General features: G+C 34.3%; 1 protein-coding gene and 1 pseudogene across 5 annotated transcripts in view; one reads left to right on the forward strand and one right to left on the reverse strand.

Moving 5' to 3' along the window:
- Positions 1-21,302, reverse strand: part of LOC144316026 (uncharacterized) — a 524,958-nt gene that overhangs the window by 54,233 nt on the left and 449,423 nt on the right. For all 5 annotated transcript variants that reach the window (XR_013381836.1, XR_013381814.1, XR_013381809.1 and 2 more), the window contains one exon: positions 4,120-4,183. The gene's annotated coding sequence lies outside the window, so the exon portion shown is untranslated. The remainder of the gene's footprint in view (positions 1-4,119; positions 4,184-21,302) is intronic.
- On the forward strand, positions 19,532-19,680 carry LOC144289619 (U4 spliceosomal RNA; annotated as a pseudogene).

The raw sequence follows: 21,302 nt of genomic DNA on the forward strand, positions 1-21,302 counted from the left end.
CTTTTGGAAGAATCCACACAGATAAATAAAATCTTGACACTCTTAAGATGCTTTAAAAGTTGCTTTTGATTGTTATCTTCTTCAAGTTTAGGGTTTTTTTCAAATAGTTCTCGGTAAAATTTTGAGATCGCTTTTACAGGTTAAAAATATATAGCAATATCAATAAAAGTTTACTAAGCACATGTAAACTGCCCACATGGAATTACATATCATATTTTTAACCATAGTAATTATGAGTGTTTTTCCTTCCAAAGTTTGCAATTTAACATTTCATATTTTTTTTAGTTATGTGATTCTTTGGGAGATGCATATAATTCTTTCTTATATCATCTTTATTTTACATCACTCTGCTTCTTCTATCACTTTCATCATATACTTAAACTTGAGATCCAAGCAAAGATATCAGAATTTTGTTTCAGTAAACTCAAATTAGCACCAGAGTTTGGAACAGCAGGGAAATATCTGTGTAAATTGTTCAAATCGTTCTTTCTCTCAAATATGAGAAAATATGCATTTTGTGCTTTTTATGCTTCATACATTTCTGAATAATATTTATCCCACATTCAACTATTGTTGGCAGGATGGAATGGGAATATTTTAGCAGTAATCCTATGATATGAAGAGGACTTGAAAAGAATCAGTCCACTCCATAGTGTGGTAAAATCAGAGCTAAAGAACTCAGAATAAAAAGTGATCTTTTCTTTTTGTGATGGTTTCTATAAAGATTTCAAAGCCTTTCAGAGTAAGTATTTTAGTTGCCTGCATGCCAAACCATCTTTCCTATGTCATATATGAATTTAACTCATAATTAAAGCCCATTTTTGCATTTCAGAAGATATGGTGAACAGCTGTTCCCTTTACTTCTAATAATCACCTTAAATTTTCTAACATTTCATTACTGTCACCCACTCTGTTTAAGTTACTGTCTGGCATTCAATTTTCATTTTATTTTATTTTATTTTTTTGGAACAAAATGAGGCACAAGTACTATCTTTCTCAATACCTATTTTTTAAAAAATCACTTTCAAACCACCCTTCTGCAACCTTTTTATATCATTTCTGCCTTTCAGAGTTACATACTCTAACCTACCCAACAGAGGTCAACCAGTGTTAATTATTGCATTTGCACTTATCAAATGTTTTGAAATGATGCCTCTACACCAGTCGCTACATGAAGCATAAAAGATATGACATCAAAGAAGAGGCCAAGTCCTGGGCCTCATGGAGTTTATAGTCTAGTGGGAGACGTAGACATCAAACCAACAAATATCCATGAAATAGGTCATGTGATGATGAAGTGGGCAGAAAAGACTTAATGCAGCAGACCTCATGCTGCTTACTTCTTTCCTATCTTTAGGAGGTCCTGCTTGTATCGTGGACCCTTGGTTGGTCCTGGGAATTTCTCCTGTTTCTAATTGATAAGGATGTTCTCAACACCTGTGGCTCTGAATCAAACAAGTTTGTACCAGTTTGTCTTGCTAGTTTGTGGAAACAATATGATGAATGTGGACACCTGCTTTCCTTCTGGTCCTGGAGTTTCAGCAATCATGACTGGCCACCACACAGGTGGTATATATCTATAGGAGCAGCCTTCTTTAGAAGGCCGGAGCCCTGAGATTCAAGCCAGCTTTGCTGGGCAGAAACACCATATATACATTGTTATTACTTATTGCCAGAGGACTAAGTATGTCTTGGGTGCTACCTTAGTGGAAGAACTTCAGAAGCCTGCATCTGATTTCCTCTAGACTCCATCTGATTTGGCATTTTCCCTGTTGATCCAGCTTTATAACTATTTTATGTAATAAACTATAACCTTGAGAATGACTACTAGTCCTGTGAGTCCTTTTAGCAAATCACTGAATGAATGATTGATTGGTCGTGGGACCTTCCCCCAAACATGTCAGTGAAAAAAAAAAAAAAATGCAGCAGAGTAAAGGGTTAGAATGGTAAGAATGTGAGATTTCAGACAGGATTATCAGGAAGGCTGTCTCTAACAAAATGGCATTGCAGCAGAGACCTGAATAAAATGAGGGACCAGGTTAAGAAACTATGTTGGGGGAGAATGTTCCAGCTAGAGGCAAGAGCAACTGCAAAACCCAGGAATAGTAGCATACTTGATGTTTTCAGGGTGGCTAGAGATAAATAAGTGAGGTGGGGAGATGTATATGTTAGAGAGATAGTCTGGGCATGGGCTGTGTTTAACATAAAACAAATCAAAGAAACATTTATAACATGTTACGTGTCAGCAATTGATTAAGAAAACAAAGAATATATTAAATGGTTTCTGTTGAGAAAGGCCATATGTTGGCACATGACATTTTTCTCACTAAATGACTCTGAAAATGTACCTTAGTAAAGGACAGTGCAAATGAGACCTTATTAGTAAGAGATATAAAGCTTTTCTCTTGGAGTTAAATGAATAAAATCTATTTCATAAGTAATATTAATGTCCAGTAAAACAAAACCAAAAGGTTATCTATCTATATGACAACAGACTTTGAAGAAAAACAAAAACTCAATTCAAATTTATCTGAGAATCATTTCAAGGGTATTAAATCGGCCCAGTATTTGAGAACTTACAGAGTATTTGATAAAATGAAAAGAAAAACCCTACTGGACCAAGGGAGCAAATATTTGCTTTATGGCAAATGAGGGACAGTATGCACTTATGACCATAGGACCGAATAGTCCTATTAAATACCACACAATCCAGGGGCACCTGGGTGTCTCAGTAGCTGAGTGCCTGCCATCGGTCAGGTCGTGATCCCAGGGTCCTGGGATCGAATCCCACATTGGGCTCCTTGAAGGAAGCCTGCTTCTCCCTCTGCCGTGTCTCTGCCTCTCTCTGTGTCTCTCATGAATAAGTTAAAAAATCTTAAAAAAAAATAAATACTTCACAATCTAGAAGCTGACAGACTATTTAGAATAATGAAATAGACTTTTGAAGTCAGCCTGTGGAGTATCGTCTTGGAGATGACACCCTGCAAGCATGGGAAGCTATCCTTCCGGATGCAGTACATACCTGGTGAAAGGAAGCCGGACCTTGGATGCATGTTTATCTCTAGGGATGCCTGAAGCCTTCATACTTACCATTGGCCAAATTAAGGACAAAATATAGCACTTGATAATTTATAATGGTCAGTTCAAAGTCTGAAAGTAGCCTAGAGGCATCCTGTGCTTGCTTGTTTCTATCCTTTCTTACAAATTTACTAAATGATGGTTTACACCTGATTTAACTTGTTACACAGATCCCTCATATGTTGGCTTTTCTGAAACAAAGTAACTTGGCATGTATCTTCGTAGTTCATAATCCCCAAAGGAAGTGCATCCTGTACAAAGAACCCAGGCTGCTGTGCCTGAAAGTTTTTTAACGTTTGCCTGAATTTTTTCCTCATTCTTATCATATCCTTTACCATTATTGAAGTCTATTTGAGTATACCTTCTGGATTCTCAACAATTATCTGGCCCTGTACAATTTCTGTACTTTGTAAATTAACAATGATATTGTAGTACTCTGTCCACAGAGTAGAATGCATGCTCTGAGATCCAAGAGATAGAACTGAGTAGTCAGCTTACTCATAATAAGGCTTCCATAAATAGAAACTATTTCTTCATTCATTAATTTAATAAATATTTATTGAGGGCATATTAATAACAGATACTGTCATGCAATATCATGAAGTAAGAATATTGTGGTGAATTGTCAATTTTTCTAGGCCACATACATGAAAGTACATGCCATGTATCCAAATCATTTAATATATTCTATTATGAAGTTTGAAATTCATAATATTTAGGCTTCCCATTTATTTCTGTAAATGATTAATAGCTTTATAGAATGTTTTTGAGGAGTTCATAATGAAAATGCTATACTGATTTTCTATTCTACTTGCCTTCTCAAAGCCATCTTTAGAAAAAGAAAACACCACAGGTAATGCTGGAAACCGAATTTAACCAAGAAAGAAAAATCTATATTTAAGCAAGGCATTGTATATGCTCAGACAAGCATCCTTAGCATAGCTTTAATCTTTTCTCTAAAGGAAGTTTATGACTGTAATACATATCAACTTTATTTTTATATGAGCAATTTAAAAAGAGAATGAAGGAGATTATACTGACCTTTGCAACAATATGGTTTCTATTCTTTACTTAGGCTTCTTTGGTTTATTTCTTGCTAAATGACCTGGTGATACAAAGACAACAGGGCAATTTATTATTTTTATTATACAACAGCTCATATCACATAGAGATATTGTCATTGAAAAAATTGGCTTGTGCCTCCAGATGCAATAACAAAATGACAGGTTTTATGACGAATTTCTTATTCACCAAGCTCCTGTATCTGTTCTAGTCCTTCGGTTACTAGAAACTAAGAACTATACAATTATATTCATTAGCAATAGTCCTTGTTTATTAGATATTTCTGTTTCTGGCTTTATTTTAACTGCTTGTCAGTCATAATTGGCAACATTTACTAAGACAAATGATAGCTTGTCACATTATTTGGAACCATATAATAAAATAGCGTTAGCATTAGTTCAAAGGCGCAATTCAAATGGCTCAATTGTATGACTATAAATTACAGTGGAAGTCCAAACTGTTTACTGACAGTGGAAGTTTCTCTCATTTAACATTCAACCTGCCATTTACATTATTTTAACTAAAAATAAAGGATGGTCCCATGACATGACATTTGCTAGAATTGTGTATAGAGCCAATTTAGAAATTATGTGATAAATTCAAGTAGTTTTAAAATAAAATCCCTAGTTTAAATGAAACAAAATGAATCTATCTCATTACTGCATTTTAGACATGGACACATTGTTTTATGACAGCTCTGAAAAAATACAGGGACTACAATATGCTTTAAAAGTGCAATGGAAAGAGCAGAGGTAATTAGGAAGCCTAGTAGGGACTTAAAATGTGACTGTTTTAATGGCTTTAAGACATTCCCAAAGTAAATAATGACGGAGAGAAAAAAAAAAAAAACCTTCAAAGTTGACTTATTGTCAATAAGTGAGCAGTCCCTGATTTAAAAGATTACAAATATTCCTTGCTTCCACAATGTAAAATTGTCTCAAAAAATAAATTACCTTATGAAGATGCTTAAACATAACACACTTCTATAATGCTACCCCTACATCCACCTAATTCTAGTTATTCAAATACTTAACAGCTGTTTTTAAAATGTTATTTGATTGAATTCCAATACCACTTTGTATAGTTTGCTCAATTACTTCTAAATAATTTATATAATTGCATTTATTTTAATAGGTGTATCTCCTTATTTCATTTTCTAAAGTCCAATGATTATTGACTGATGAATATATGCCAAACTTTTTATCATTACCCACCACTTTAAGAGAAATCGTGTTTCTCTCTACAGAGCAATTCTCTAAAATACACAATGTTTAAATATACCATTTTTCTCACTGAAGGTGAATTATGACTATTTGGACGAAGAAGTGTAAACAGAACTGCATGTGAAGACATTTAAGCATTCTAAGGCTTTAATATGAACATATTTTTGAGAAATAAAAAGGAAACATTTCTTAATTGGGATGGTTGATGAGATTGGGAAGGGGTAATAACAAAATTTCCAGAGTTCTTTGATTAAACTAGTCATTATGGAAAATTAACAGTTAAAATGTGTTCTGCTAAAGCCAGGCTCATACGAATCTCTTTAGAAAATCAAATGCACCATCAAACTGAATTTATATTGAATTTTATGTATATCTGTTGATTTTGGTACTTTTAAACTAATAAGATACATGGGGATTTAATTTTATTCTAAATTTTATTTAAAACTTTAACTTAACTACATATTATTGTAGTTAACTACATGTTAACTTGTTTAATATTCCATACCTATGATTTTCATTATTATAAAAATTTATATACATTTTAACCTTATTATAACAGTTTTCCATAGAAAGGAGAATTTGATAGAGTTTTATTTGTAATTGCTTGCCTGAAGGATTTATAATGATCAAAATGTATCCAATATAATTTTTATGCTTATCAATTGAAAATTCTGTGTAAATGTTTTTTATTCCACATAGCAAATGTATACTCAGTGTCTTTTCTCATGTGTTTATAATTTTCTCCACTGACCTGAGGTGAAAAATATGCAATTCCCAGCTATCTTACTTCCTCTTTGACATACTTGGATCACATGACTTATTTGCTATTTAAACATTTTTAATTGCTATAATTTCTAAACAAGATTAAACTTGCACCACTTAAATTTGCATCTTTGAGCTGAATTTTATTCATTAAGTACTGAAAAGAACATATATAAAAAATGCTCCCTATCATGACTAAATTACTTTGCATATTCTTAAAATTGATCCCTGTATCTTTGACCTTTTTGAAAAAATAGAAATCATGGAAGGAGTACATTTGGAGTTCCAAACTATTATTTCTTTATAGTACACACATTCCTATTTTTTTTCAGTAAATTTTTTTCTCTAATTATATTAACAAAAATAATCAGGTTGACAGTTGATACAACGTCTGCTTGTTTTGCAGTTTCTCTACAATGCCTGGAATTTGATGGCTCTCAAAAAAAGGTTTAGTAACTACTTCCAACTAGGGGAATAATAATAACATGCAAAAAAATAATTCAAGAAGCCTATGGCACACCCTCATTTATGGATATAAATTACCTCATATTTCAAAACTATGTATTCTTCATTAAATAATATAGATGGGGGAAAAGTTTTGGGAAGGAAAGGATACAGATGCTAAATATTATCAACGTTTGTCTGGGTCAGAACTCCAAAAAGATTTCTGATTTTGTTTGGAAACCGCAAATTCTAGAACTAATATTAAAAAGTTCCACTATAAGTATAAAAATAACATTAAAAAAAACACATCAAAATCCCATAGAAAGATAAACACACTTTTAAATAACTGCAATTTTCATTTTGCCTTTGTCTCTACCCTTCTCTATTGGTCAAAAGAGTAAAATGTTAACTGAGGTAAATTAAGATAGTAACATTTAACATACCCGAAGTCAAAATTTTATCAAGTAAAAAACTGCCTTAGAGTAGAAACGCATTAATACATGCATGCCCTTATGGGTAAAATTTCCTAATTAAATCATTGATTTTTTCAAGTTTTTCAGTTTGAGATATGTGCAGAGAAGAGTTAACAGCAGTCCTGAGATTATTATCCTTCGAAAAGCTGCTTGTAAGATTTGCCCTTGGCTGGCATCTGGGAATTTGGATTTCAGGAGGCAATGAAAGGATCATATGAGCATGCACTTAGGCCAATGGTTCTCAAATATTTATGTACATAAGAATCAACTGGGATTCTATTAAAATGTAAATTCTGATTCAGTGAGTCTAAGGTCAGTCCTGATATTCTGCATTCCTAACAAATCCCCAGGTAATATTGACATCATTCCTTCAAAAACCACCCTTTGAGTAATAAGAACCTAAGAAAACCAATTCCACATTTGGAAGAGCAGGAGAGGCCAATGATAGAGGGAGACTAGCAATGAATTTTTAAATTTTTTTACTTATAACCTATTCTAACACATTGCCAAGCTTGTTCTAATAAAGCTGTATTTCCAGTACAAATAAAGACCGTAATACAGTAAAAGTAAATCATGTGAGAGGAAAATTGGATAAGTTGACTTAGTTTTTTGATATAGCAGCTCTTTATGTTTAAAACAATGATGTCAGAAAAGTGTGACATAAGTTTTTACCTCATATGCTAAGAGAATAGTGTCACTTTCAGTAATTTTATAATTAAAATGACACCAGTTAGTTCTTTAAAAAAAATTTTTAGAAAACTACTGGATGAATATAGGAGCCTAAAAATTAATATACAGTTAAGGAAACACTATCATTTTATTTCAATAAGAAATAAAATCATGAAATACAGAACTAAGACCAAACAACTGTGGAAATTAAGTTAAAAATACTTCAAATATTATAAATAATAGCCATGTAGCAGTGATGCAACTAACAAGAATTAAGAAATAGAAAAAATTTAACTCTGCTAAATTTATATTTTTTATAGTAGGAGCCAGTAGATAGATGTATTTGAATATTAAAATGACAATGTTTTAAATATTTAATATATTTAATATTTTTATTAACTTCATACAGGCTTTTGGGAAACAATGTAACTTATTAAGAAATATTCATGTAAATTTCAGCAGTTACCTCAGGTTCAACTCATATATATTTAATATAATAATGTAAATTATTTATCACTTCTCTTTTTGATAATAGTAATTCTAACAGGTGTAACATAGTATCTAATTGTGGTTTTGATTTACATTTCCCTGATGATTAGTCATGTTGAGCACTTTTTCATGTATCTGTTGGTCATTTGTATTCCCTCTTTAGAAAATGTCTCTCTGGGTCCTTTGCTCATTTTTTAATTGGGTTATTTGGGGTTTTGGCTATTCAGTTGTATGAGTCCTTTGTATATTTTGCACATTAACTCCATAATAGATGTTTGAAAATATTTTCTCCCATTCCATATGTAGGTTATCTTTTCATTTTGTTGATGGTCCACTTTATTGAACAAAACGTTTTTAGTTCAATGTAGTCACATTTGTTTACTTTAGCTTTTGTTATCTTTGCTTTTGGTATCAATCCTAAGAAATCTATTGTCAATGACCAATGTCAAAGGGGTTACCCCTATGTTTTATTCTAGGATGTTTACTATTCATGTCTTTTAAAAGACAAGGAATAATAAATGCTTGCAAAGATGTGGAGAAAAGGGTACTCTTGCACACTGTTGGCAGGAATGGAAACTGTACAGCTTCTACGGAAAACAATATGGAGGCTCCTCAAGAAATTAATAATACAACTACCATATCATCCAGTAACCCAAAGGGAACAAAACCATTATCTTAGAGATATTTGTACTTGCACGTTCACTGCAGGATTAGTCACAATAACCAAGGTATGAAAACAACCTAAGTGTTCATCAAGAGATGAATGGATCAAGAAAATGTAAAATAGGTACATAATTGACATTTGAACAATATGGTTTGAACTGTGTGGATCAACTTCTATGTAGATTTTTTGGATACAGTATAGCACTGTAAATATATTTTCTCTTCTTTGTGATTTTCTTAATAACATTTTCCCTTCTCTAGATTACTTTCTTGTAAGAATATAGTGTGTAATACATATAACGTATAAAATATATGTTAATTTAGCTGTTTGTGTTATCAGCAAGGCTTATGTTATCAGTAGTCTTCTGGTCAACAATAGGCTATTAGTTAAATTTGGGAGGAGTCAAAGGTATACGTGGATTTTTGATTGCTCAGGGAGTCAGCATCCATAATCCCCATGTTGTTCAAGGGTCAATATGGACATATGTATATACAATGTATACAATAATATATAATGGAATATTATTCTGCCTTAACAAAGAAGGAAATCCTTTCATTTGCAATAATATGAATGAACTAGAGGGCATTATGCTAACTGAAATATAGTAGACAGAAAAACAAATACTTCATAGTAGCACTTTTATATGGAATTTAAAAATGATTAGAACTTACAGAAACAAGGAGTGGAAAAGTGGTTGCTAGAGCTAGGAGCTGGGGAAATAGGAAGAGGCTACAAACTTAAATAAATAAATAAATAAATAAATGTCTACAAACTTTCAGTTATAAGATGGGTAAGATCTGAGGATCTAATGTATAACATGACTATGACTATAGTTAATAACACTGTATTGTATAATTGAAATTTGCTAAGAAAGAACTTAAATGTACTCACAAAAAAAAGAAGAAGAAAGAAGAGGAGAGATGGATGCGTTTTAATTAAATTAACTCAGTGGGGGAGATTCTTTTGTAATATCTATGTATATCAAATCATCATATTGTATACTTGTAATATGTTACAATATTGCTTATCAATCATATCTCAATGAAGCTCAAAATATGTATACATAATACAAAATATGTATACATAATACAAAGATTATATGTGAATAATATTTATATAAAATATAATTTCCATATTATATATTGTAAATATCAAATATATATGTAAACATAAAACATATAAGTACATGTAACTTAGATTTTACATTAAAAATCTACATTTTGGGGCCCAACTCTAGATTTTCTAATTCAGTAGGTTAGAATAGAGGTTCATTAATTTGATTTAAAACAAATCCCTAGTAAAACTGATGCTGTTGTCTCAGGTACCATAGTTTTCAAATTGGTATTACACATTGCTATAAATCGCATATTTATATAAATATAAATAAATATAAATAAAGTGTTTAATAGTAAGAATTGTGGAGTATCTGGCATAGACTAAAATCTATAAATGATTGTCTTTGGCAAATTAATTAACCTATCTCTTCATCAGTATCCTCATTAATACACTGCTAGTGGCAATATTATTCCTCTATATAGGACTTATTGTGAGGATAACAAAGTAAATATTAAATAAGTACATCAGATTCATGCTCCTAATTATTGCCCAAATAATGAAGTCTTTAAAGTGTTATTTATTTTGAATAATGTGCATTGAGAGCTGCCTGGAATGATGTTGCTAAACATTGTTGAAGGTTATTGTTGGGTAGTAAGATCCAGATTTTGTCATGGTTTTCAAATTTTCTCTATTTTCTCTTTAATTTGATTTTTTACAGCTTTATTTATAATTAATATAAACTGGACTTGAAATATAAGTGATATATTTTGACATTTTGTGTCAAAATGTATGTATATATGCACATTTTTCTCTTTAATTTTTTACAGATTTATTTATAATTGATATACAATAAACTGCACTGGAAATATAAATGATATATTTTGACATATATATTAAAATGTGTCACGCGCTGGACCTCCTCGTCCCCGCCTTCACTTTGCTCCGCGGGCTCCCAGGACCCGGCCTTTCCGAGTCCTGCTCCGGACTCGAATCTTTAGGTGCCTTCCCAGGGTTGCCCTTAGGGTGCACCCATCCATCCCCCCTTCACTCTGCACACTGTCCCGGAGCACTGTCCCACTGCCAACCTCTGTCTCCAGATGCAACGGTCCAGCTCAAGCCTCCTGTTCACAACTCAGCCTTTCTGCTGCTGGCGTTGGCCTCAGCCTGCCTTCCCCCTTTACATTCCCCCTCCGACCAACAAATACACATGTGAGCTCATTCGTCCTCTGATTAGAAGCTGTCAGTGACTCCCATCTACCTTAAAAAAAAAAAAAAATCAGCGCGTATATACATTAAAAATATATAAATCACTGAAATTAATATCACATCACCTTATATTTCCTTTTATCACTTTATAATGCCTCCTTACTTCACTTTAGCTTACCTCTTATCTACACTGATTTGCATTTTATAAAATTATGTATAAATTGAATTATGCATTTATACTCTTTTTTGTCACATCTAGTTTTTTATCTGCTTTTTGTTGAGTAGAATTATTTTGAGATTCATTCATGTTGTTGTATGTGTCAGGAGGTTATTCCTTTTTACTATTTAATAGTATTCCTTTGTGTGGATATGTCACAATTTTTTTTATCAATTCTCTGGTTGATGAACTTTTGTGTTTTTTTCCAGGTTTTCACTATTAACAAATAAATCAATGAACGGTTAAGTCTTTGTGAGGATATATCCTTTTATTTCTCTTGGGTAAAAGTAAAAGAGGAATGGCTGGATTACATGCTAGGCATATGTTTGACATTTTAAGTAGTTTCCAAGCCATATACCAAAGTGGTTGTAGTATTTTGTATGCCTATCAGTGGTGCATGAGAGTTCTAGTTATTCCACAATCTGTTTTATACTTGGTGTGGTCAATGTTTTAATTTTAGCCATTTTGGTGTTATGTGCTGATATCTCTCATAGTTCTAATTTTCATTTCCCTAGTGACAAATAATGTTAAACTTGTCTCATGATGTGCTTATTTTCCATCTGTCTTATTCTGCTTAGCTGACCATAGCAAGACCCCACAGACTGGGCGGCTTAAACAGTAGAAATTTATTTTGTTCACAGTTATGGGAGTTGGGGAGTCCAAGATCAAGGCTCGAGGTAATTCAGTTTCCAGTGAGAATTCTCTTCTTGGCTTGCAGACAATTGCTTTCTTGCTGTGTCCTCTGATAGCTGCTTAATGTCCTTCTCCAGCAGGGAGAGAGAGAGAGAGAGAGCGAACTTCTTGATGTCTCCTGTTCCTCTTCCTCCTTCTCTGCTATTGTCTCTGTTCTGGGTCAGTTTTGATTGACTGATTTCTTTGCCCCTTTTTGGTCACATTTCCCTGGTCCTTTGTATATTGGTAAATTTAGTTTGTGCAGTAGGCAGATCTTAAAATGGCCCCCCCAAATCTCTGCCTCCATTATTTATGTCCTCCTATAATCTCTTCCCGAGTGTATGCTGGCTCAGTGACTTGCTTCTAACAAACAGAATATGGCAAAGTGATAGAATGTCACTTCTTTCGTTAGATTACAAGAGATTGTAACATTTATCTTGCTAGCCTACTCTCTCTCCTGCCTTCCTAGCTTGCAAGGCAAGCTACAATATTGTGCAAGCCCATGTGGCAAGAAACTGATGGCAGGTTTTGGTCAAGACAGTAAGATGCTGAGGCCACCAGTTCAACAGTTTCCTGCAAGGTGTTGTACTGAATCTTGCCAATAATCATGTGAGCCTGGTAATGAATTTTTCCCTAGTTATGCCTTAAGATAATTGGAGCCCAGCAGATACCTTCAAAGCCTATGAGAGAACCTGAAGTAGAGCCCCTAGCTAACCCATGTCTGGATTACTGATGCAGAGAAACTGTTTTTAGCACTGAATTTGTCATGCAGTTTGTTATGTGGTAATAGATAACTAACAGCTTTCATAGTGGACATGGTGAACATGTGAATATGAACTAATAGTTTTCATGATGTACATGAAAGGTGGGGCCAGGACAGTGCTGGCTAGTACTGTCTGAGCTTGGTATCTTGCCTCTTCATGATCATGGTATCTCCCCTGCCAGGTAAGTATATATCTTGCCTCTTCATACTGAAGGTTCCTTCACGTTCCTTAGTGATTTACAAAATAAAATTCTTTGAGACTGGTTTTAAAGTATGCTCTGCTCCACTAGAGAGTGTTTCAGTTTGCTTCTGCTGGGTGACTAGAGTACCACTAGCCCGAAACCATGTTTAGCAATATACTCAGCTTGGAGACTTGGAGATTACATTGGTAGTATGATTATAGTTCCAAAACTACATGAGAGGTAGTCTGTGCTTATAAATTCAAGAAAAGATTAACTCTTTACACATAGCAACAAAATTAAGTCAAGCAAGTTCCCTTAGACTCTTATTTTTTGTTACCTATTTTGTTCTGATTAAACCTTTCACTGACCATCTGGTCCTTCACAGTTCTGGCTTTCTGTAGAGTTTAATAAAACTCCCATAGACGTATCTCCTGATTTGTATGAACAATTAAAATTAAATATCTGGATTATTGGTCATCAAATTTTACTTGTGTTTGCACACCCCCTAAAATAATTTTGATAAGCTGAAAATCTATGGTATCTAAAATATTTCAATCTAAAATTTTAATAGTCACAAAATACATAATCTTTTGTTTTAATATTAACATTTCAGAATGAAATTGTTACATCACTCTTGGATATGTGTTCAATAGAATCTAAGGCAATACCCACCATTATTCCTGTAAAAGTATATTATAATGTTATATTTCAATATTCATAGATGTTATATTATTTTCTATGATAAGATGTGTAGCCTTAACCTGTTGTGCAAAGATTGCTGTGCAAAGATTCCATGATCTATCCTGTGGGTTAGCAATAAATTTTACTTGGAGGAAGCTACGATGGCCAGGGCCAGCAACAGAAAAGACCCATCATCTAATCGAGAAGACAGAGTGCTGTGCTGGATATGCAATGTGTACTGTATTCCAGTTGACTGGACATTCTCTCCCATTTCTTTCCTTACAGGAAAAATGAAACATTGCGAGTGAAGAGTCACATGAATAACATGCATACCTACAGGTCTATATTTAAATGACAGCATTTAAAAGAAAAATATCTGGGGGCACGTCGGTGGCTCAGTTGCTTAAGCCTCTGACTCTTGGTTTTGGCTCAGGTCACGATCTCAAGGGTTGTGGGATTGAGCCCCACATTGGGCTCGCACTCAACTGGGAGTCTGCTTGAGATTCTCTCCCTCGGTCCCTCCCATCTGCTTGTGCGTGTATGTGTTCTCTCTCTTTCTCTCTCTAGTAAATAAGTATATCTTTAAAAAAGTATCTGGAACACCAGCTTCTCATCTCCTAGGAAAATTGCAGACCCTTATGAGAGGTGGAAAAGCCACTGATCCTATTGGAAACTTATTCCTGATACAGCCTCTGCTTCTGAGAAAATAAGGAAAGAATCCTACTTAGTTCACAATGCACAAGAATACCTTGGATCATTTTCAGTCAACCCTGAGCCTTCCATTACCAGCTCTTATTTCCATGACATCTCCTACATAGAAATTTATCCTATTAAGCTATATTTTATGCACAAACTTTTTTGTGGCCCTATCATATTCTCTTCAACTAAATTATATTTATAAATTGAAATTGATTTTCCAATTCCTCTAAAGCTCTAACTGCTAACCAAATTCCATTGTATTAAATTACTACATAATTATTAATAGTATACAATTGATTAAAACATGAAAAATAAAATTTTACTGGAAATGTACTACTTAATGAGATGGCTAGGTCTCTCAAAATTAATTCATGTACTCATAGATGAATATGACTTGTTGGTAGAATAAAGTAAGTTTCAATGGAAATAAACAGGAAATGGCAAGAGACTATATGGGCCATCAATAAATCCAGGGCTTACAGAACATGAATTAATGATTATTGTTAAGTACATTATATACAGTAGAATCCTCAGCATATTCCAACTAGATTAATGCAAAACAAGTAAGTACTGAATGCACAAATTAGCACGCAGTTGGTCAGTGATAGTGAGACAACTTACACCCAAGTTAAAAAAAAATGCATGAGACTTTTTCAGTGCCAAAATTTAATGAAAATTCCTTTTAGAAGTCTTGATAAACATCTAAGCTAACATCTCTGCTATCTGTTTTTTGAATCAAAAATATAACTTTGCTATGTCAGAAGTAAAATGGAAATTTTTTTACCTTCTATTTGAAATTATGCACAAGAAACACCTGATTCTCTAATTAGAGACTATGCAGCTCTCTAATTAGAGACTATGCAGACAAAATTATTTTGGATTGTTCTTTTCTAGTATTTGTTTTGTTTTGAATCTTTTCTTTTTTCTTTCCCTTTTCCCTTTTCTTTCTCTTTTTTATAAACACTTCAAAAGTTTTGTTTCACATACTTGGAAAATGGAATGCAATCAAATTCAGGTACATTAAAGTTATGACTCTAAAACAATTTTTTTTTTTTTTTTTGGAAAGTGGGAGAATTATAAGAAAGGGCAAGAGGAAAACTAGAAATGAAAATGCTGCTGGGAACTTTGACCACAGGCAAATTTTCAGGCAGATGATTTTTTTAAAAAACATACAGGTAGAAGTTAATGTGGAAACTGACTTTCTAAAGAGGGGAAGTCTGTGTCCATGTCCACTGGAAAGATTTAGTGTAATCTGGAAGCATCTAATGTAGTTTGTGGGCCTTTGCTGTGAGCCTTCAGGATCAGATGAACAAAGGCTACAGTATACTTCAAACCAATTAGTGCTTCGCATTTGTACTTTCTTGTCATTTGGGGGGCTCTAAGGATTTTCCTGACTTTCCTGCTAGGTCAGCAGATTACCATTACTTAAGGAAGTTAAAAAAAATTGAGTATATAATTTTTTTTAAATTTGAGGTTTTTTTTTTTTTTTCAAACTGGAAGACTTTTTTGTTTGTTGTTGCTATTTAAGAAGGAAAGGAGGATGGCTAATATGCCAATACCCCTAAAGCAGGATGCACTTCCAGGTTATTTTAAAAGAAATTATATATAATTTTTTACTTATATAGGTAAAATGTATCATTTTTACTTGGTATTTTGAAAATATTTATTTTTCCCAAAATCTTAGATCACTTGTCCATTCGAATATTTGAAATTCATAAGAAAAAGAAAGTGGTTAATTAGTCAATCAGTTATTAGGTAGGTTATTGCCATATGTTCAGCACTTGTTTAATTGATGATAAAATTAAGGTTTTAAGTGGGAGACAGAATAGTGTCAGATCTGTGGATAGTAAGGATTTGTTTATAATAAGAATCTTCAGGCAAACTGCTTCTTATGATAACAAAAAATGTATTTTTGAAGGACACCTGGGCATTGTATCTATATTCTGTTTTTTTCTTCCTGAAGATAATATGGATCTAATGTTTGTATACATTCCCACAAAAGAAAGGTGGTTAGCATAAAATAGTTTCAGGATCACTGACACAACATATGAGTGTAAAACAATAGTGGCATATAAGAATTAGCTTTCAGCTTTAGGATCTTGTCAGAGATTCTAGGCACCCAGAAAGCTATTTGAAGATACGATGTATACATTCTTGTCTTGTGTGGCTACCACGTTTCTGATAAGATTTTCTACCTGAGGCTAACCAGATGAAGCATCTAAAATTAAGGGATGTGAGTGAGTATTTCTCTACTTATTAATCCATAACTACCTGACGTTCTTCAAGTGATATCAGAAATGGGTTTGGCATGACAACCCTGACTCCTATAATTAGGTTTTAAGGGACTCAGAAAGTTATAGAAGAGAACAGTGAGCTAGGGATATCTCTTAGAGTCCAGCTAACAGAGTCCTTGAAGACTCAGTTTTTGAGGGGAAATTGTATGTAGTGGAATTTGGCTCCATTCACCTCCTTCTGACTGGTAGGGTTAGTGGATAATTTTTTTTAAGTTTTTATTTATTTATTCATGAGAGACAGAGACAGAGAGAGAGAGAGAGAAGCAGAGGCATAGGCAGAGGGAGAAGCAGGCTCCCTGCAGGGAGCCCAATGTGGGACTTGATCCCAGGACCCTGGGATCACAACCCGAGCCAAAGGCAGACGCTCAACCATTGAGCCACCCAGGTGCACTGGCTTACTGGACACTTAACTCAATTGTGTGGGTCTCTCTAAGAAGAAAGGCTATCAAGGATCTTCAAAAAGAGTTGAAAATCCAAAGGGATGGGTAGTCTTTCACATATAAGGCATACATTTGATCAATCTGGAGGTTTTAAATGTGAGAGAGGATGAGTAGAACTGAGAAAATTCTGCCCCTCTGATTGAATCTATTGTTCCTGTGTGATTCTGCATCAAGGAAAAGCCTAGTTCCAATGTAAAGTGTTTTGTTATTGTTAATTTGTTTTATCTTAAAATAACACTGTTTTTAAAATCTCTGTGTTAGATTTCCCCCTCACACAATGTCTACTTGAGAATGTGCAATACAGAGAGTTAGGTTAAAATTAGTGTTCAGTGGGATCAGAGTTTAATTATATAGGACCTGTGAGATAATAGAAAAAATATATATATTGGTTCTGCCCTGGTCCCCGGCACAAAGCTCCTAAAACCTTTGTAATTTCCTGAGAGATAGTAGCACTAAGAGTATCCCTTTTTCTAATATTTATCTTCAACCTGTCCCTGACACAGGGCTCCTAAAACCTGTATAAATTCCTAAGTGATAAGAGGATCAGGAACATCTTTTGTTCTATTGAGACAACTCTGAATGAGTTCCTGGATGGCCCCTGGACAAGAGTTGGTCACAAAAAAAGACTAAGCTATGATTAGAAGCTTGGAGTTTTCAGCCTCACTCTCTATCCTCTAGAGTCGCAAACACATTGACATCAGGAAAGTGACACATCCCAACCCCATGGGGACAGAAGCCCCTGTGCTCAGTATTCCCTCAGGCTTTGCCCTATTTGTGCCTTCATCTGGGTTTTCATCTGTATCCTTTAATAAACTGGTAAATATAAGTAAGTGTTTCCCTGAATTCTGTGAGTTCCTATAGCAAATTAAATAAACCAAAGGAAGGTCATTGGAACCTCCAATCTATAGCCTGTTGGTCATAAGCACTGGTGATAACCTGGGCTTACAACTGGCAATCTAAACTTGGTGGGGAGGAGAGTATCTGGGTAGAGAGTGCTAGAATTGAGTTAAATTGTAGGACATCTAGCTGGTATTGCACAGAATTGCTTGCTGTGAGAAAAGCATCACACATTTAGTGACCAGAGATGTCAGAATTGAAGTGTTCCGTGTGAGTAATAAAGAAGACACACAGGAGAGAAAGAGGAAGAATTGGATTTTCCTTACTCAGGTGGAATACTGAGCTTTCTATATATTTCTATATTTAATGTGGTATTAAAAAAAAAAGAAAAGGAAAGGAAAATTTTTTATTTTTTTAAGATTTTATTTATTTATTATGAGAGACACACACAGAGAGAGGCAGAGACACAGGCACAGGGAGAAGCAGGTTCCATGCAGGGAGCCCGACGTGGGACTCAATCCCAGGTCTCCAGGATCTCACACTGGGCTGAAGACAGCGCTAAACCGCTGAGCCACCAGGGCTGCCTAGGAAATTTCTTTTTAAACTCAAGTTGCTGCCAACCAGACAAAGAACATCAGAACTATATCTGTAGTGAAACAAAGTTAGTTTTATGACTTTTCATGATGAGGATGACTGTATATCATATGGAACATGGCAGGTGTAAACAAGATTTGTTTATTTGCTCTTTACAGGAGAGTTAGTATAGGGTTTAGGTTTGTGTTAGGTGTTTGGGAGAGGGTTCAGTGAAATGTGATTTTCTTGTGGTTTGGATAGTGTTAGGAGGAGGGAATATCAATGGTTGGGTGTGTGTGTGTGTGTGTGTATGTGTGTGTGTATTTTTAATTTTAAACCTCAGAGAGAGAAGACACAGAGTGAAGCTAAAAAACAAACAAAAAAGGATCTCATGAGAGAAGTCTCTCATGTGAGCCAGAAGAGTATGACTGTTTGAAATGTCTTGTTTTTGTTTGTGCTCAAACATTTTTATGGAATGGTTTTATTTTTTAATTGTCCCATCATGGTCAGAAAGTGATTTCTGATGATGGTACACTCTGAAATTGTTGATGTTCAATATGAAAACAATCATATGATGATGGAAAGGGATACATAATACAAAAGGTGTTAGAGAAGTTATTACAACTGATCTCAAGGAATAAATATGAATTAAAAAGAATGCAACTGTATTATAATATGGATGTCATTATCATCATTAGAGTTGTGAGGTATGCCTGAAGTCACAACACAGCTATTAAGTAATACCCAGCCTCACTTGAAAGTCTGGGTACTAAAAAAAAAAAAAAAAAAAAAAAAAAAATTCTGGGTACTTCATTAACAGGCCATTCTGCCCCATTTTCCCCAGGATCTATGATGCATAGAAATATGACCCACCAAGTTTCAAGGGATTAGATATTGTGCAAATGGATTTTTTGGGATAAAACTCAGCATAAAAATCATTATGATTCAAGGGTATTATAGCAGAATTGAGGATGAAACTGTAGGAAAAAGTAATTTCCTTGAGTAGAAAAGCTGAAGTCAGAAATATTATTTAGTAAATCTAGGAGAAGCTTTGTGCAGTGGCAGTATTGTAGCCAATGAGATTTATCCGAGGCACAATTATTGCTAAGTAAATCTAGGAGAATCCTATGTATTTGATCTTGCTGGAACTTAACTTCCATTCAAGAACTAAAGAACCTTTAAATGATGTAAGCTTCATGAAGTCACAGAGTAATTGAAATTTCCAGTTCTGATATGACCTTACATTGGGTAAATAATGTCATTAAAAGCTGTATATGTTTCTGTTGGAGTCTTGAGGTTGGAAGGGAATGGGATCTATTTATGCTGAATCTGGTCCTGCCTAGTGGTATCTCTGATTCTGATAACTTTATTCTTATGTTGACAAATCAAGAAAGTCAACTAATGTTTTAAAGGTTGTGCGTTGGCAGGTGATAGGGCATGGCATGTTCTCTTTCCCCAGATATAATCCATCTGATAAAAATAAGAAGCCAATAACTATTCCCGAAAAAATGGAGTGGGTTGATTAAAATGGCACTCTAGAAATAGTGATATGGAAATAAATTGCAGGCTGCATTGGATAATCAGAGAAATTAATGTTAGGTTGGAAAAGAAATAAGAAATTTGCTGTCACAGGCTATGTATTTTGACTAAGAGTAGGCAGTGGGAATGGAAAAGATACTTCAAATAAAATGCAATAGAATTAATCATGAATTAACACTGAGGAAATGAAAAATAAGAAAGAAAATCCTGAGTATAAAGTTAAAACTATTAAGTATTCCACAGAAAAGGAGCTGAAAAAAGAAAAGAAAGAACTAGTTTTTGTTTTTGTTTTTAAAGGAAGAAAACACAATTCAACTACAGACAACCCTTGAATAGTGTGGAGGGAAAGGGGTGCTTAGGGGCATTGACCCCAGCAAGGTCAAAAAATCCACGTGTAACTTTTGACTCTCCAAAGCTTAACTACTCGCAGCCTACTGTTGACCAGAGGACTTACTAATAACAACATCTATTAATACATATTTTGTATGTTATATGTATTATGCCCTATACTCTTATAATAAAGTAAGCTAGAGAAAAGAAAATGTTATTAAGAAAACCATAAAGAGAAAATGTATTTATGGTATTGTATTGTATTTATTGGAAAATATCATGTACAAGTGGACCACTCAGTTCAAACCCATGTTGTTCAAGGGCCAACTCTAATTATACACTTATTGATAAATTAAGGAAATATTTAATGAGATCCTATTTCATACCAGGCACACCTCTAGGTGTGAGGCTCCAGCAGTGATCAAGAAATTGAAAGACAGGGGCCCAGTGAGTTACCTGTTGACTCTTGGTTTCAGCTAAAGTCATGATCTCAGGGTCCTGCATCAAGTCCCACACAGAGCGCCATATCCAGCAGGGAGTCTGCTTTAGATTCTCTCTCTCCCTTTCCCTCTGCCTCTCCCTCTGCTCGAGCTCTCAAAAATAAGTAAAATAAAAAGACAAACTCCTTACCTTTATAGTACTTCTATCATTGTTAAAGGAACAGATAATAGACATCTAATCACAAATAAGTTAAGATGGTGAAAAGTGCAATGAAGTTGGCAGGGTTGTGATTAAGAAATAGTATAAGTGTCTCAGAAACTAAGTTTCCCAAATTCTCTAATTTATTTTAAAATAATTTGGCTTAAAACTCTGAAAGAGGGCAGCCCCGGTGGCTCAGCGGTTTAGCGCTGCCTGAAGCCCAGGGTGTGATCCTGGAGACCCGGGATCGAGTCCCACGGCGGGCTCCCTGCATGGAGCCTGCTTCTCCCTCTCCCTGTGTCTCTGCCCC

The sequence above is a fragment of the Canis aureus genome, chromosome 1 (genome assembly GCF_053574225.1).
Source record: "Canis aureus isolate CA01 chromosome 1, VMU_Caureus_v.1.0, whole genome shotgun sequence".
NCBI classification, from domain to species: Eukaryota; Metazoa; Chordata; class Mammalia; order Carnivora; family Canidae; genus Canis; species Canis aureus.